Source organism: Dromiciops gliroides, chromosome 1, assembly GCF_019393635.1.
Source record: "Dromiciops gliroides isolate mDroGli1 chromosome 1, mDroGli1.pri, whole genome shotgun sequence".
In the NCBI taxonomy this organism is placed as follows: Eukaryota; Metazoa; Chordata; class Mammalia; order Microbiotheria; family Microbiotheriidae; genus Dromiciops; species Dromiciops gliroides.
Genome location: NC_057861.1, coordinates 517,110,272 through 517,125,089, shown reverse-complemented (window position 1 = coordinate 517,125,089; position 14,818 = coordinate 517,110,272). Strand labels below are relative to the sequence as shown.

Below are 14,818 nucleotides of genomic sequence, written 5' to 3'. Positions count from 1 at the left end.
TGATGTTGAAAAAAACAGTAGAGAGAAACCTCTAGCTCCAGTCTTGTTGTTTTGAAGGTGTAGGATGCTGGCTAGAATATCTCAACAATACCAGTTGCATTTGAAAATATGGTGTTTACTACATACAAACTAGGCCAAAAGAAAAACGCATTTCTTAACAGCGGGACTATTTTCTCTCTCCATCGTGTGTGCACCCTGGGGATTTAATTTTTTTTAAGCTGAACTTTTATTGAATACTTGGTCATAAAGGTCACTATTGTTAATCATCAAATTAAAGAACCTAAAAGATGACAAAACTTATTTTTAAAAACCAACAACTGAATTTTACTTTAAAAATACAAACTTAAAAAAAGACACAAAGTACCATTTTTTAAAAAGACATTAAAGGGTGCCTAGGGCTACCCAACACATTTTGTACGTGTGTGTGTGTGTGTGTGTGTGTGTGTGTGTTTGCGCGCGCGCGCTCGCGCAATACTCCCGCTCCCCACCCCCCCCCCCAATCCCCCCTCCCTCCAGTAGCTCAAAGCAAAGCATCATTCTACTCCTCCCCTTTCCCCTGGAGCTGTTCACCGCTAGGCAATCTGGTTCTGGCTGGAGCTGCTGCTGCACTGAGCTTTCTCTACTCCACTTTCCTGCAGCGGCCATACTGGGGGCAACCCAAACTTGCTACATACTGGCACCAACTCCTCCTCCTCCTCCTCTTGCTGCCGTAACCGCCCCTATTTCTAGCTCCAGCCACACACCGAGGAATGAAACCTGCTGCAGTAGCCTTCGTTTAGGATAGAGAAGGGAAGAGACCAGATGCTAAAGAGGATAGAGGGACGGAGAGAGTGGGCAATGTAAAAGCAAAATTGTGGAGAGGAGGAAAGCGCAGGCGAAGAGGAAGTTTCTTCTTCTCAAGCAGCAGGTAATGAGCTTCCCCAGCCATGCACACTGCATGCCTCTCCTACCCTCTTGCAAATAAATGCTTGCAAGCTGCCACAGGAAACTGTTGTGGCTGGGAACGTCTGGGCTCGGGTATTAGCCAGTGGCTTTGCCGGTCTCTCACCCACAGCCCCTGCAAAAATTGTTTAGTGTATTTGGGTCTCCGTGACTCATCTGTGCCGGTGCTTAGGTCTGTGGGGAGGCCTGGGGTGGGTGAAGAGGCGGCGATCCGGCTGCGTCGCGGTAGCCGGAGGAAGGCAGTGTTTGGGGCTGTTAGATGGGGGTGGGGAGTTGGGGGGGGACAGAATTGAGAGGAAAGGGACAGGTCAAAAGGTATTTTCGGGGAATGAGGTTTGCTGGGGAAAGAAGGCGAAGAGGATTGAGGTGTTGATTCTGCTTATAAAATTGCAGGTGGGGAGGAGACCAGGAAGGGGCTTAGTGTGTGGGTGTTGTTGGCTGGGGGAAAAGTTGCAGATTGGGGAAAAGTGGACGTTGATGTTGATTGAGCAGAGTGAGTGGAGAGTATTTTGGTTTCTTAGGGAGGTTGTGGTTTTTACCCTTTTCGAAGGAGATGGCCTACTATCACTGCCCACCCAGAAGATTGCACTGCTGTCGCTTTTCTATTGCAAAAAACCAGCTCAGACCTGAAAAAAAACAAAATTGTTGTCCCTCTTCTCTACTTCTATTCTCATACTCTTATCTACCCATGTTTTCCCATTGGTTCAGGTCTCGGTACATAGGCTCCCGTGCCACATATTTTTACATATGTACCTGCTACCCGGATGGAAGTAAAATAACCCCATGCATTCCTCCGCTCCCCCAAATATAAGCTCCTGGAAGGAACCGATCGTTTAGGTTTTGTCTTTTATTATCCTCAGCGACAAGTACAGTGTCTTACACATAGTTAGCACTTAATATTTGTGCGAATTGTTGAATTAGGTGTCATAAGACTATTGCAAGGAGGTGGTATATTTATCCAGGTTTAGTGTCTCTGGTTGCCTTCGACTTGGTAAGGGGTTGGGGAGCAGACATAACACTTTGTATCCGTGATAACCATTGTCTTAAATTTCTTTTGGCTCAGAGATTAAAAAGACTCTGGAAAAAAGTAAATGACAAGTTTTTTCATGTTTTGGAAAATTGTTCCCATTTTACGAGGGATGGTCATTTCCCCTTGTGATGGATTCTTATTTGAGCTATCTGACCCACTACTTGCTTGTGCCAATACCTCTCTGAACCTGATGAGCTGCGCCCAGCTTTTCTTACCTCAACTTCCTTTTCAACAGGCCAGAAAAATTGGATACAACTATTTTGGTATACAGCCATAGAGGCTCCTATAACCTCGGACAAGAAAGGAGTAATATATACAGAGAGGTGAAGTAGGTTACACTAAAAAAAAAATGTTGCTTAATTTTTCTCCCAGTGCTGACAAATTCAGATTTGTTTGTTTTTTAAGTTGTTATTCCAAAAAGTAAGAGAGTAGACCTTGTTTTTAACTAAGAGATGCACCTGTTGCAGCAGGCTGGCAGACTGAGCTAAACCTACTGGTGTTTTGCCAATAAAAACATGTAAAGGATATTTGAACTGGTGTGTTGTTTCCCTACTTCCCCTGCTCCTTTTGGGATTATATGTGAATCTGCAAAACTTTCATTCATTTAAAAAGAGATCTGTCCTCTCTTATTTTAGACATTGTTGATTTTAACCATGGACCCATTAAATAAAGGTTCCTTGCTAAAACCTCAACTTAACAGTAAGCTGACCTCAAGCCTATTAGTGGTAAGGCATTCACAGGTTGGAAAAATCATGGTTTCCGTTCCTAAAGAATGCTGCTTCTTTATGTCTTTGCTACAGTGAGGTTGTACTTAAATTGTTGTTTTTTTAACAGAATTACTGATGCTTTTTGAGACTTCTGAAATAGAAGTTATTCCTGACTTAGTTCTTCTTACTGAGGCATGAGAGAGAGAGAGAGAGAGAGAGAGAGAGAGAGAGAGAGAGAGAGAGAGAGAGAGAGAGAGATATGTAAATAACCCTGAAATACTACCATGAGCATAGGTCCATGGACTTGGCTTGAGGAATAAACTCATGGGATCCCTGTCTGACCACTTCCATTCTACCTTCACTATGTATGTGTATGTGTGTGTGTATGTATGTATGTGTATATATATATATATATATATATATATATATGTGCATACATACATACATACAATACATATTTGTGTGTATATATACACATATATTGAGAGGGTGGCTTTTTCTCCATCATTGGCCTATTTCTGTTATTTATATGTGTCATTCAGTTTGTTTCTGGAATAAAGTTATAGGAGAGGCTATGATAACAGTAATCTTTTGATTATTTAGTAGTTTTCAAAATTCAGTTTCCTTTGCCATCCTGTTCATAGTAATGTTGATATTTCAGTGGATTTGTATTTTCATTCATGTTGTCACTCTCTTCAACTGTATGCATTAAAATCCATTCATGATTTTGAATCCTATGCAACTCTTGTCCATGTCCTCTATAAAAAATACATCCAACCTGTTGGGAGCTCTCCATTAGCTCTCTTTACCAGTGCATCCTGGCAGCTGTCCATTCCTCCATCTTGCTTCATTACTGGCCCACTTTGTTTTCAATTCATACATTTCTTAGATGCTGTATTTTACACTGTTTTGTGCATAATTCACCATTGATATGATACTATAGCCTACTTATACTCATATGCACCATGTGGCTCAGAGATTGTGGCATGTATTTCATGACTCAAAGCCACATAACAATATTTGGAGGGAGAGGGGAAGTCCTGCTGTTTTTCTTTTCTTTTCTTTGGAGGTAATGGGGGTTAAATGACTTGACCAGAGTCACACAGCTAGTAAATGTCTGAGACAGACTTGAACTCAAGTCCTTCTGAATCCAGGGCCAATGTTCTATCCACTCTACCACTTAGCTGCTCCCATACTCCCCTGCTATTTCATTGGTATAGGGAACTTCCTAGTGAGAAAACTACTTCTAACCATATACATCAGTTATTATTTCCCAATTTATATACTTAGGAAATTGTCTAGGGGCAGTGAAAAGATAAGTAACTTGCCCAGGGTCATATAGCCTATATGTTTCAGAGGCAGGATTGAACCCAGGTCTTCTGACTTCTAAAGACAGCTTTCTAACCTCTAAGCCAGACTACCTCTCTCTCAATATAGCATTATATATGATGAAGATTGGTATTTTGAAAAGAGGGAGCCTTTTCCTTTTTTTTAAAGGAAACTTTGGTGTCATATAAAGTATTGTGCACATTCCAAACACAGACTAGACAGTGTGGTATATAATGGAATAGACGTTGGATTGGGAATCAGAGAAGGTGGATTCGAGTAATGCCTCTAACATAGGCTCTGTGACCCTGGGCAAGTTACTTAACCTGTCTGTTTACTTATCTTGTACTTAACCATTTAGTCATCAGTAAAACATTGGGGTAAATGTGGGATGTTGAACTAAATGACCTCTCAGGAAACTTGCAGATTTAAACTTATGATCTTACTGTTCTGAATTATCTATGTTACTGCTTCTTCTCTTCCATTACCTCCATTTGTATGGGTAATTGAGAAAAGACGGAATTAGACCTCTACCTTCAATTACTGTGTTCCTTGTATGCTAGAGGTAGGGAAGGCTTCTATGATAGTGAAGGCCTGACCCAGATTATATTTTCTTCTCTCTTTTTGGTAAAGTATCACTTTCTGTTATGTTGTGATAGTTTCAAAAAATAATTTTGAGATAAATTGTTTTCTCATTTACATTGAATTAATTTTAAACCAAAAATGTGTTTGGTTAAAAACTATTCTTAGAAAGAAGAATCAAGAGAATGTCATTCTGTGGGGAATAGAAATTAGAATAAACCTTCTCTTGTTTCACTCCTTGAAATGATACCAAGGATCCTTGGGTTTTCCTACAACTGACATATTCCTGGGTCAGTGAACATTATCCTTCTGAGAGCAGAAAGGATCCTGCTAAGTGTTCTATGGTGTAAAATTCTGTTGCTCTTCTGAGATTGTGAGATGAACAGACATATTTGTTGTAGTTGAATGTTAAACATGGTTAGCTACCATGGTGTTTCATATCAGACTCAGAAAATTTCATTTGTCACAGTCTCTTTAAAACTCAGGGCAGCTGGGGCAGCTAGGTGGCACAGTGGATAGAGCACCAGCCCTGGAGTCAGGAGGACCTGAGTTCAAATCCAACCTCAGATACTTAACACTTACTAGCTGTGTGACCCTGGGCAAGTCACTTAACCCCAATTGCCTCACTAAAAAAAACCCCCAAAAACAAAAAAAAACCCTCAGTTCATTACTTTGACTGTTAATTATAAGCTATAGGTGATATAGCTTAGGTGAAAGCTCATCATAATCAAAAGAAAATAAGAGTTCCAAAATAACGCAAAGCCAAATTTTATATTTTGAGACATAATTATTTACTTTTTAGTAAAAGAAGAACAAATCATTGTAATCCAAGAAGGAAACAGTAAAAAAGAATAAAGAGAACCTAGACAAATATCAGAAAAGAATAAGAAAGATGATTAACAGTTTGAAATTGTGTTCTTATTTTTTTTTCATTAATCATATGTAAGACCTCTCCCATTCAACCATTTATATCATCTTTTACAGTATCAAGAAAAAGTCTTCAGCTTAAAACAGCCGCTCAGATAACTCTTTGCATTGATACCCATCAGGGTACATTTGGAGCACCTTAATACTACACCCATCATTATTTTTGTAAGGCAGGAAAATGTGTGTTAAGCTAAGATGAAGAATGAAACATATCAGTCCAATGCTTGCCTGATGTAGAGACTTGTTTCAGACTTGTAAAACTGGTTTTACTGCTTCTCTTGCTTTGGTGGTGGAGAAAAGTTTGCCTGTGGACTTTACTTAACTTTCAGTTATTTCCATGCCTCTCTTCTGGCTTGTTTTGTTTTTGTTTTTCTAAGACAAAGAGGAGGTATAAGTTATTAAAGAAACTATCTCTTGATGTTATTGAACTTTGAAGAAATGCTGGATGGAAAGCTTCTCTTATGTGAAAACAGCCTTGATTTTATTTTAAAAACAAGCCAATTACAATTATCTTTGAGATTAGGGAATTAGCTTGTTTACATTTTGTAGCTCAACTCTTTAGAGTTTGTGTCTTTACTCATTTAAATGTACCTGGTTGGGTGCCAGTGCTGGAGAGATTACCTTCTCTGCCATTTAAAAGCACCATGTCAGTATGAATCTTGTTGACTCTGTGGTAGGAGGCAACTGGGTATATGCCACATTGGCATTTATTCTCTCATTTTGGGTGGGGTGAAACACATGGACTGACTCACAGCTGTGAGCAGCTTCTTTGACCTCAGTGTCCTTTCCCAAATTCTCACCTATTTCTTACTTTGTACTGTATACACAACACATGTGTACTAAATGCCTGCATTTCTGTGAAATATATTTGTGTTTTCAGGAGAATTTAAGGTCATTGAAAGCAGGGAATGTTATAGTGGAGATTTCTTCTTTTTCTTCCTCAAGCATTAAGCTCTTACTATGTGCCACGTACCAGGATAGGTCTGGGAAGAAAAATAATGAAAGGACAGTCCCTGCCTTCAAGGAACTTAAATTATAATGGAGAAAGACATACAAAATGAAATTGAAAAGGGAAGGGAGGATGTGTAGAAGGAGGAGGGGAGAAAGTCTGTAGTGCAACTTGCAGAGGAATAAGGGTCATACTAGATTACAAGTTAAGTCCCTTCCAACTCTAAAATTCTGTCATTCTGTGATGGTGTTTAGTTGTGACTTTGTATCACTAGAACCCAGCACATAGTAGGTGTTTAATGTTGGCTGGATTGGATTGTGTTAGATGATAACCATATTTTTTTTTTCGGGGCAGTGGGGGTTAAGTGACTTGCCCAGGGTCACACAGCTAGTAAGTGTCAAGTGTCTGAGGCCGGATTTGAACTCAGATACTCCTGAATCCAGGGCCAGTGCTTTATCCACTGTGCCACCTAGCTGCCCCCGATGATAACCATATTTTTTAATCAAAACCTTAGTATATCGGTCCATATTCCTATTGAAAAACATCATTAAAACATATTTCACAAATTTAGAAAATCTGGGAGATGTGGTTGTTATATCTAATGGATACAATGGATAACAACAACAACAACAACATGTATAAAGCACTTATTTTGAGCCAAGCACTTTATAATTATTATTTCATTTGAACCTTATAACAACCCTAGGAGGTAGGGGCTATTATTACCCTCACTTTGCAGATGAGGTAACTGAGGCAAACGGAGGTGAAGTGAATTGCCCAGGGTCACACAGCTAGTGTCTTGGGGCTGGATTTGAACTCAGGTCCTCCTGACTCCAGGCCCAGCATTCTATCTACTACACCATCCAAATGATCAGGTTGTTTGGATTTTTAAAATGTTATATATTTCCATTCTGTGTCTTCTGAATACTTTAGTCAGCCAACAAACATTTATTAAATGCTTGCTCTGTGCCAGACACTGTTACAAAGAAAGGCAAAACACAGCTTGTGTTCTCAAGGAGCTTACTTTCTAATGGGGGAGACAATGTGTAAACAACTAGGTAAATGTAATATATACAAATATGCATACATGCATGCATACACAGTAGACAGAAAGCACTTTGAAAAGGGAAGGTATTAGTAACTGGGAGACTGGGAGGCAGGAAAGGCCTCCTTTGTAGTAGGAGGAGGAGTTGAGGGAGTAGAACATTCCAAGCTTGAGGGAAACTGGTGTCAATGGATGATGGGGATGGTGATGGATTGTTTAGCTTGAGCAACTACATGTAGGCTAGTATTGCTGACATGTAGAGTTTGTGGAGGAGAGTAAAGTTTAAGAGGACTGGCATGGTAGAAGCAGTGAACTGATGCGTTGGATAGAGCATGGGACTTTGAATCAGGAAGATCTGTGTTCTAAGAGTCTTAGACTCTTACTAGTTGTGTGAATCTGAGCAGTTCACTTAATCTCTGCGTCTCAATTTTCTCATTTGTAAATAATTCACTCGCCACACAACTGTGAGGATCAAATGAATTAACATATGGAAAGTGTTTTGCAAACTTAAAGATTAGATGAATGCTAGTTATTATGTTTTGGAAAGGAAGATCTTCACATGCCAAACAAAGGAGTTTCTATTTGATGCTAGAGGTAATAGTGAAATCCATCGAACAGGGAGATGACATGGTCAAACCATGCTTTAGAAAAAAAAATCACCTTGGTAGCTGAGTGAAGGATAGCTTGGAGTAGAAAGAGACTTCAAACAGGAAGACTTCTTAGAAGGCTGTTGGTCCATAGAGAGAGGCAATGAGGGCCTGAAATGGAGTTGTGGGTTCTGAGAATGTAGAGAAGGTAGCATTGTACAAGGCAGTTGCTATAGAGGTAGAAATGACAAGATTCAACAACATACTGGATTATGTGGGTTGAGTGTGAGGAGTTGAAGATGACACTAAAATTGCAATCCTGGTGACTGGGAGGATGGTGGTGTCCTTGACAGTAATAGGGTTTGGGGGAAAAGATGATGAGTTCTATTTTGAATGTAGTGAATTCCAGATGCTTGTGATACATTCAGTCTGAGATGTCCAAAAGGCAATTGGTGATATGGGATTGAAGCTCAAGAGGTTAGAGATGGCTATATAGTCAGAGACATGAACCCATGGGAGTTGATGAGATAGATCATCAAGAGAGATAATATTGAGGGAGAAGATAAGAGAGCCCAGGACAGAACCTTGGGTCCCCACCATAGTTAGTGAACAGGAGTAAGATGAAGAATTTGTCAAGGAGACTGAGAAGCAGTTGGTCAGATAGGTAGGGGGAAAATCAGGAGGAGAGAACAGTGTCATGAAAATCTAGTGAGGAGAAAGTATCCAAGAGTGAAGGAAGTAAACATTTATTGTGTCCCCCCCCCCCAAAAAGTGTCCCTTATGTACCAGGCCCTAAGTACTTTACAAATTATCTTATTTGCTCCTCACAGCCCTGGAAGGTGGGTGCTAAAAATTATTTTAAAATTTTTTAAAAGGAAGTGATCAGCAATGTCAAGGTGCTCCAGAGAATGAAAAGGGATTAGGATTGATTTATTAGCTTTGGCAGTTAAGAAATCATTTGTACCTTTGTAGAGGTAATTGTCAAATGTTTTATGATAAGGACTGAAGAAAGATTGCAGAGTTTAGAAGAGCATGAGAAGGGAGGAAATGGCTTTGGCTTTCTGAATAAATTTGGCAACAAGGGGGAGGATGACTACAGTTTAAATACTGTTGCTGCAGACATAAAGAGTTGTTACTTTTATCTACTTAAATTTGTATTTTGTAACCTTGATGGAAGGAAACTCATAGGTCAAATCCAACTGAGTAGAAAGAATGACATAAAAAAAAAAGTTTTATTGAGGGCTTTTCATGTGAACATTATAGTTACTTCTGGGGAAAAGTTAATCTTCCTTCCCTTCTGTTCCCCCGAACACTGGGTAAAGTGAAACAACTGGCCAACACAAATTGTTGCAAAACATGTCAGTTTTGACCTATCAGGATGAAGAATATAAATCTGGTTCCCTGACCACAGGGACCTTACTATCTTGGGATAGATATTAGATATACACTCATAAGGTATTAAATTGTCATAATGATAAATCATGATACAAAGGAATATAATTCATTGCCAAATAATAGAGACAAGTGATCTCAGAGTGCTTAATAAGACTTTCTAAAGACACACATTGGTTAAATTTCAAGTGATAAAAGAAAATATCTTTGATTAGTAAGCAATTGGGTGCTGAGGATACAAGGACACAAATGAAATTGTTCCTGTTATCAAGAAGCTTATTCTAAGTAAACTACATATACTCAAATAAGTGTAGTGGATAGAGTTCTGGAGTTGAGTCAGGAAGACCTAGGTTTTAATTTTGTCTCAGACACTAGCTATGTGTAGGTGGGTCACAACCTCTTTGGGCCTTAATTTTCTCATTTTCCAAATGAAGAAGTTGTTCTTGATGACTTCCAAGGTTCTCTAGCTCTAAATCTATTATTTTATTATGTATAGAATATATTCAAAGTAAATATGTCGTTTTGGTTTGAGGAGACAGGCTTTTTTGCATCTGAAAGATTCAGGAAAGGCCTTAAGTATGAAATGGCACTTAACCTGAACTTTGAAAGAAGCCTAAGGATTCTAAGAGTTGGAGGTGAAGAAGGAATACATTACAGGCATGGAAGACAGCCTATGCAAAGGGACAGAGATGGAAGATGGAAATAGGCCAGTTTGTCTAGACCATAGAGTTTATGAAAGGGAGTAAGTAATATGTAATAAATCTGGAAAGACAGGCTAGAGCCAAGTTGTGAATGCTAATAAATAGTGATAAATACTTAATAATCACCAACATGTATATAGTGCTTTAAAGTTTGCTTTTTTTATTTCCCGTATTTAAGTTTTATTTTGAACTAGTAATTTCTCAGTAAGTATTCAAGATGTGGTCTGACTGGGGCTTAGAACAGAGGGAATATCACATTCATACTACTGGAAACCATGCTTCTCTTAATGTAGCCCAAGTTCACCTCAGTTTTCTTTTGGTTGGCAGGTCACACACTGCTGATTTATATGTAGATTGCATTCCATTAACCTTCCCTTCCCTCCTCTCCAACCCTGATCTTTTTCAGATAAATTGCTGTCTAACCATGCATTTCCATCTTGTCAGGTTGATTTTCCTGAACACAAGGACAATACTTAAAATTTAACCCCATTGAATTTCATCTTTCAATCCAGTGGTGTAGCCCATGGTATGTGTTGTAGAAATATTTTGACGTATTGGCCCAATTTGGGGGGACTAAACTGGTTGGAGGACTAATCTGGGGACTTTTGACTGACTGGCTATCTGACTGCTATTAATTTAATGTGGGCCATTTATAAAGTTCCACCACACTGCTCCACTCCCAAAATTGATAAGCAAAAGATTAAAAAGCCTCTTAGCTAAATAATCAAAGCAGAGTTTATTTATGAGATACTATTTAAAATTAAGAACACAGGGAAATAAAATGTACAACCTGACTGCGTTCCAGAGTCTCTTTCCACCTGCTGGCCTGGAACTTTTTTTTAATATAATAAGGGCCCTTACCACCTCTTGCCTTAGGGTATGTTCCACTTTCACTGCTCAGCTCCTTCTAACTCCATGCCCCTTTCACTTTGTAAATCCCCCTACTTCTAACTTTCCTCTCCTTACTCCACTGCCGAACCCCTGTGTTTCTCTCTCACCGACCTCTCCTTCCATTCTCCTAGTGCTCCAGTGTCCTTCTGTTCTCTTAATCTTCGCTTTCTCCAACCTGTACCCTGTGGTGACCGCTTCTGTGCTCTCTGCTGTCTCCTGTTCCATCTGTCTGTCTGCTCCATCAGTCTGCCCTCTGCCACCTTTGCCGCCCCTCTCCTTCTCCTTTCTTCTAATCTTGTCAGCCTCTCCTTAATCTTGTCCATCAGCCTCCCTGTTTAGTCTTGTCTGCCGGTCCTCCTATCTTGTCCTTTGACTTCTCTATTCTCCTAATCTTGTCAGTCTCCCTCTCTGTCTAAATCCCAGGTCTGTCCACTCAAATCTCGGGGCTTTTTGTGCCCCCCACAGACCCCAAACTAATCCGCCAGCCAGGGCTGTGGCTAGGGCTAAGGGGACGCACGAGCATCACATGCCTTAGCACAGGCTATGCCAGAGCCCAGCCTGGACAAGCCCGGGATCTCTCAGATAGATCCACTCAGGGCGGAGGGAGCTGGGGCTTTCTCCCCCAGCTGTCTGACCTGGCGTCTAAGCCCACGGGGCTTTTTGGCTCAGCTGAAGCAGAGGGGGAGAGGCACCAGCACCTCTCACACAGAAAAGCCTTGAGGGCCTAAGGCTTTCTAATCTCAGCCCAAAGGTAGGGTCCCCAAATCAAAATAAATTTCCACAATGTGTATGGAGGGAGGGTGTTTTGGCCTGATCACAAGGAATTTGTGGCTTTACCCCAGAGGGTATGGGGTTCACTAGTCAGAGGGTGAGATGATGGATTTCATCCCACTTTCTTTGTTAACCAATCATGGGGCTTATCTCCAACACAACCATGCCTACAGTTATCCCCCAATATTCTTTTACTCTTTTGCCTCCCTTCTAAATTAATACCTTCTAAACTGAGTGATGGTCCTCAGTATTTAAAATGTAACTTCTCAGGGGGCAGCTAGGTGGCACAGTGGATAAAGCACCGGCCCTGGATTCAGGAGTTCCTGAGTTCAAATCCGGCCTCAGACACTTGACACTTACTGGCTGTGTGACCCTGGGCAAGTCACTTAACTCCCATTGCCCTGCAAAAACAAAAAACAAACAAACAAACAAAAATGTAACTTCTCCATGGGCAATCAGCAACAGCTGAGTAGGTACCATTGGGAAAATTCTCATTGCCTCCAACATACCCAACCCATGTCCCCCATAGCACCTTGAAACTGTAGCTGGAGTATGGGCTCTGAGATCTAGGATAGTGACTTGTAGCAAAGAGCTCCCTTCTCCCTCCACCACCCCTTCATTTTGTGTGGGACAGGATGATCAGATATGGAAGGGTTGTAATCTCCATCAGAGATCTAATTACATTATCCATCACAAGGTGAACAAGCATGGATGAGTTATAATTTGCATCTCAAATCTTTCCACCCAAACCCATTCCATTTCCAAACTTCTCTATTATTGTTGAAGGCACCACCATCCTTCCAGTCACCCAATTTTACAACTTCAATGTCATCTTGGATTCCTCACTCTTCCTAACTAACTCCTCTCATTTAAACAATTGATAAATATTGCCCAACTGGCTTTCCTCCTAAAGTCTCCCCTCATCAATCTTTTCTCCACACGTTTGCCAATATTTTCCTGAAGTGTAAGTCTAACCATGCCACTCACTTATCTATTCAATAAAAAATGCTAATGAGTTCTTCATTCTAAGATTAAATATCACTTTATCTCATGGTCTTTTCATTTCTGTTTTTGTGTTTTATAATGTGTATAATTGTTGGTATGGTAGTATATATCTTTGTATAATAAGTAAATAAATAAATAAATATATACATTTTGGGGGTGTGCTTCTAAAACATCAGTGCACAAACTTCTGATCTCAGCACACTTCAGATATCTATGCTATCAGTATCATTTTGTTTCTCTCTCTCTTTTTTTTTAAGTGAGGCAATTGGGGTTAAGTGACTTGCCCAGGGTCACACAGCTAGTAAGTGTTAAGTGTCTGAGGCCAGATTTGAACTCAGGTACTCCTGACTCCAGGGCCGGTGCTCTATCCACTGCGCCACCTAGCTGCCCCTATCAGTATCATTTTGGATCCTAATTCCTATCTAGGGTGTTAGCTATTCCTGCCAATTTATGTCATTTTCAGATTTGATGAGTATACCACCAAATAGCTGATTTTCATCTAAAAATTCATATATCACAAATATTATGTGTATATATGTATATATCACATATCCAAACACACTGTGAGTCACAGCATAGCACCTAGCAAGAGGCCTGCCCCCCCCACCCCTCTATGGCCCTCAGAGAAGCACTAGCTTCCCCCCACCTTCTGCCCTCTCCACTCCATGGGTACCATGGTAGAAACAGAGTGCCTGGGGCCCAGTGTAATACCAGGCTAAAAGCCAGGGCCTTCAGTCCCTGGCACAAGAAACTTGGGACAGTGCCTTCACTCCAGGAACAGAGCTCAACTTTAAAAGTAACAAAATAAGCTGGAAAAAATGAGCAAAACATCAAAACAAAACAAAAAAAGAACCTAACCATACATAGAAAGATATTATGGTGACAGGGAAGATCAAAACACAAACTCAGAAAAGGAAAATAATGTCAAAATGCTTACATTCAAACTCTCAAAGAAAAAGAAGAATTTGTCTCATGACCAAAAAGAACTCCTGGAAGAGCTCAAAAAGGACTTTTAAAATCAGATAAGAGAGGTAGAAGAAAAATTGGGGTAAGAAATGAGAATGATGCAAGAGAATCATAAAAAACAAGTCAACAGCTTGATAAAGGAAGCACAAAAAATGGAAAAAGATGTATGAAAATTTATTGATGAAAACAGCTTCTTTAAAAGTAGAATTGGACAAATGGAAAATGAGGTAAAAAAAGCTAACTGAAGAAAATAACTCCTTAAAAATTAGAATTGGACAAATGGAAGCTAACAACTCCATGAGATCAAGAATCAATCAAACAAAATCTAAAGAATGAAAAAATAGAAGAAAATGTAAAATATCTCATTGGAAAAACAGCTGACCTAGAAAATAGATCCAGAAGAGATAATTTAAGCATTATTGGACTACTGTCATAAAAAGCCATGATCAAAAAAAGGACCTGGACATCACACTTCAAGAAATTATCAAAGAAATCTGCCCTGATATCCTAGAACCAGAAGATAAGATAGACATTGAAAGAATCCACTGATCCCCTCCTGAAAGAGATCCCAAAATGAATACTCTCTGGTTTTCCAAATTCCAGAACTCCCAGGCCAAGGAGAAAATATTGCAAGTGTCCAGCCAGAAAGAAACAAATCAAATTTCATGGAGCAATACCACACTAAGAATTACACAGGGTTTAGCAGCTTCTACATTAAAAGGATCATAAAGCATGGAATATTATATTCCAGAAGGCAAAGGAACTTGGATTACAACCAAAAACCATCCACCCAGTGTTCTTCCAGATGAATTTTGTTATTGTTTTTCCCTAGCTCCATATAGATTTTTTTGGCAGTTTGATTGGAAGGGTAGTGAATAAGTAAATTCATTTAGGTAGAATTGTCATTTTTATTATATTGGCTCAGCCTATGCACAAGCAATTGACATTTTTCCAATTGTTTAGATCAGTCTTTATCTGCGTGAAAAGTACTTTGTAA

General features: G+C 39.8%; 1 protein-coding gene across 12 annotated transcripts in view; it reads left to right on the top strand.

Moving 5' to 3' along the window:
* The first annotated feature begins 546 nt into the window (after window positions 1-546).
* The window catches only part of SEMA4D (semaphorin 4D), a 207,624-nt gene continuing 193,352 nt past the window's right edge, over window positions 547-14,818 (top strand). For all 12 annotated transcript variants that reach the window (XR_006353644.1, XM_043973034.1, XM_043973023.1 and 9 more), the window contains exon 1: window positions 547-907. The gene's annotated coding sequence lies outside the window, so the exon portion shown is untranslated. The remainder of the gene's footprint in view (window positions 908-14,818) is intronic.